This window comes from Poecilia formosa, unplaced genomic scaffold (assembly GCF_000485575.1).
Source record: "Poecilia formosa unplaced genomic scaffold, Poecilia_formosa-5.1.2 Scaffold830, whole genome shotgun sequence".
Lineage (NCBI taxonomy): Eukaryota > Metazoa > Chordata > Actinopteri > Cyprinodontiformes > Poeciliidae > Poecilia > Poecilia formosa.
In genome coordinates, this window is record NW_006800769.1 from 17216 (window position 1) to 21242 (window position 4027).

Consider the following 4027-nt stretch of genomic DNA (forward strand, 5'->3'; position numbering starts at 1 on the left):
AGACCAACAACACATAGCAACGACACATCTAGACATATGACTTCTACTTATTTTTGATACAAATGGAACCCCATACAGACATTTCTATTCTGGTGAGTGTCTAAATTCTCTTTGTTATTGCTGTGTCATAATTTTTTGCTATGGTTTTATCCGAGTGTACTCATGTTCAGTTTCTGTTGAGTTCATTTAAGTGGGTCAACCTTGTTTAGGTCGGGCTTATATTGTTTATGTGGCGTAGTCCGAGTTTTGTCAGTGGACATCGAGGTTCTTACATTATTGTGAAGTAAACTATTTAAGATTTTTTGTGTTATCAGATTTACACTATTAATACTGATGTGTGTTCTGATATGTCCTCTTAAAGGCAAACCGACGTATGAAATGGATGAGCTCAATCCTGACTGGGTTCCAGTGCTGAATATGGGTCACTGCGAGGTAAACGCCACAACATTGGACCGACATGCACGTCAATTAAAGAGGCGATACAGCAAGACCATGGTGGATCAACAAGTTACAGAGACTGTTTTCATTATTTACCCCAGAAGAGGTAAATAATGAAAACAGAGCAGCGGAGGCAACAGAAGAGGAGCAAGTTGGAGAGGCTGAGGAGGAAACCCCAGGAGAGGAGCTCAGCAAGGCTGCAGACTCTGAAGAAGAAAAGGAACCATTTGTGTTGAAATATGTGTACAGTTGGAAGTGGCTGTTTTCTCTCATTTAATAATTTAATGCATTAAACATTCATGAATCGTTTGATTCAAGCACTTCAACTTGCATGTAAACAGGTGAATCACATTTTAAGTAAAAATTTGATATTTAAATATTTCAGGTAATAAATGTACACGTAATGAAAGATTATATTTTTAAATAAATATTTTATTTGATTAAAGTAAACAATTATATAATCTGGTTGTTATATGTAATGTAACAAGCAAACTATCAGGACACTGGGTTTTTGGGTTTGTTTTGCTTTATTTTGTTCATTAAGATAACATCCACATAAAGTACGTCTACTGCCTGCTGTGTTTGTGTCCACCGTCACACCACATCATGACACAAACCAGATGAAAGAGCCCATCTTTAAACATTTAATGTGTAATTAAACAATAAAGGTGACAAGTACATTTTATGAAATAGATCACACTTTAAGTAAATATTTGTTGTATTTAACATATTTCAGGTAAGTGAACATATAATGAGATAGATCCTGTCCTAGAATTTTATGTAATTGAACATTACGGGTAACAAGTGATGATCATCTGAGGTAATACATTTTATGAACACTTTTTAAAAATATTGATAAATATAATTTTGGTTAAAAAATAAAAAGGGGTCAAAATGGAATAAAAATATGCCTCATCTATTAGTAGAATAATTTCACACGGATTTTGAGTCAACAGGTCACATGACCTGGAAGCTATTGAAGAAAAACCCTAAATTTTGACACAAAAAAAACAAGTTAAATAAAACAAAAATGACTTAAAATGGAAAACAAATGCCTGTGCCTCACCTATACAGACTAGTAGAAAGATTTCAAAGTGATTTTGAGTAAATATATCAGTTGACCAGGGGCGCAACTACATATTATTCAGGTGGATGCGAAAACTAACCCTAACCCCCCCCTCCCCCCAACCCCCCAAAAGGAAGGTATGTAAGGGTGAAGGAGCGTGGAAAACATACGGTCGCTCTATCCATATGAGCGNTAGAGCTTTGGAACGTGACGTCACTGCTGTAGACGGAGGGACACCAGCGCCATCTTTGGGGTCCTCTATCTGTTAAACATAACCGACAAAAACAACAGTCTCGCAGATTTTTTTAATCCAAGTTACTTAAAAATAATTTAGCTATGGTAGAACTTGCTGCGTTATTGAATGTAATGTCCGATCACACGACTGAAACGGTAAAAAGATGGAAAACGGACTTTCTTTTCATTATTTTCCTGCTTGGAAACAACGTGTGGAGCTAACGAACAGAAGACGAATGTCCTGGTATCAGCGGCGAGACGTCCTGATATTACCTTCTCCAACATCCCCAGATACCTACAAGTTCCCTCTAAACATTTCTATTCTGGTGAGTGTCTAAATTCGCTTTGTTAGTGCTGTGTCATAATTTTTTGCTATGGTTTTGTCCGAGTGTACTCATGATCAGTTTCTGTTGAGTTCATTTAAGTGGGTCAACCTTGTTTAGGTCGGGCTTATATTGTTTATGTAACATAGTCCAAGTTTTGTCAGTGGACATCGAGGTTCTTACATTATTGTGAAGTAAACTATTTAAGATTTTTTGTGTAATCAGATTTACAGTACTGTAAATATTAATGTGTGTTCTGATATGTCCTCTTAAAGGCAAACCGACGTATGAAATGGATGAGCTCAATCCTGACTGGGTTCCAGTACTGAATATGGGTCACTGCGAGGTAAACGCCACAACGTTGGACCGACATGCGCGTCAATTAAAGAGGCGATACAGCAAAACCATGGTGGATCAACAAGTTACAGAGACTGTTTTCATTATTTACCCCAGAAGAGGTAAATAATGAAAACAGAACAGCGGAGGCAACAGAAGAGGAGCAAGTTGGAGAGGCTGAGGAGGAAACCCCAGGAGAGGAGCTCAGCAAGGCTGCAGACTCTGAAGAAGAACAGGAACCATTTGTGTTGAAATATGTGTACAGTTGGAAGTGGCTGTTTTCTCTCATTTAATAATTTAATGCATTAAACATTCATGAATCGTTTGATTCAAGCACTTCAAGTTGCATGTAAACAGGTGAAGTAATGAATCACATTTTAAGTAAAAATTTGATATTTAAATATTTCAGGTAATAAATGTACACGTAATGAAAGATTATATTTTTAAATAAATATTTTATTTGATTAAAGTAAACAATTATATAATCAGACATCTGTCAGGACACTGGGTTTTTGGGTTTATTTTGCTTGTCATTTTATTTAGCTTCATGTTTTAATTTACTAGTTTAGCCCTTAATGGTCCTTTTGACATTATTAGAGGTATTTAGTGTAGTTAGAATTATATTATTGCTTTTTCTTTGTCTGAGTCCATGTCAAGCCCTCTTTAATGACTATAGTTTAATTCTATTTTATCCCTCTAGTTCTTATTTCAGCCTCCCCGCAGGGTTTCTAGTAATGTTTATTTCTTAATTTGATCACCATAGGTTCAGTTATTCTTCCATGTCTGAGTCTGTATCTTTCTTTAGTAATTCTAGTTGGGTTATTTCTTTGTTTAGATCTTCTAGTTTATCTTGCTCTGTGTTCCTTAGTTCTTATTGTTAGATTGTTAGTTCTTATTGTTACTTTCTATTTAGGTTCAGTTATATCTTTCTCTCCTAGTTCACCAGGTTTTCTTTACTCTTAGTGTCTTTTGTATTAGAAGTATTTTTCAGTTCCCTGTTTCCTCCCGTTTGTGTTCCCAGCAGATCTTAGTTTCCCTGTACCACCTTCTCCCCAGCCCTCAGCCAGCTCCTGTGCCAAATTACTCACACCTTCTTCTTCTTCTAGTTGAATTTTATTGCCGGTTGGCAAGAAACGTTAGGTAATCATTACCGCCACCAACTGGTAAGGAGTGTGGACCACATGACAAAAAAACCCAAAAACAAAACTATATCCTATTAAACAACTTACACTGTTTTAAAAAAATAAATAAGGCCTCATATCCTCTACTTCCTCAATCTTTTTGTAATAAATCAACAATATCAAATTTCATTTTTATGCTACTAAGATTTCTAATTAACTTACTTCTTTGCATCAAATAATTCCTACAACTCAAAATAACATGTTCCACTGTCTTTTTTTCCCCGCATTCACATTTCCCTGTCTGATGTTTCCCTATCAGAAATAATGACCTATTTAGTCCAGTATGTCCAATTCTAAACCGTGAAATAATTATCTCTTCTCTCCTTATTCTTTCTGTTCTTCTCATTTGACCAATAGTCTTTTGAATTTTATATAACCGTTAAAACATTTACCGGCAAAGTTTACACAGGTGGTAAATACTATTATTTATATTCTTTCACTTTGTCAAA

At 35.5% G+C, this 4027-nt stretch overlaps 1 protein-coding gene and 1 long non-coding RNA gene across 2 annotated transcripts in view; both read left to right on the forward strand.

Annotated features, from left to right (window-relative positions):
• ptar1 (protein prenyltransferase alpha subunit repeat containing 1) overlaps positions 1 to 4027 on the forward strand; it is a 21733-nt gene that overhangs the window by 8371 nt on the left and 9335 nt on the right. The window lies entirely within an intron of this gene.
• Positions 1743 to 3633, forward strand: LOC107834894 (uncharacterized). The gene is made up of 2 exons (XR_001660726.1): positions 1743 to 2064; positions 2337 to 3633. It is a non-coding gene; the product is annotated as an uncharacterized LOC107834894 (long non-coding RNA).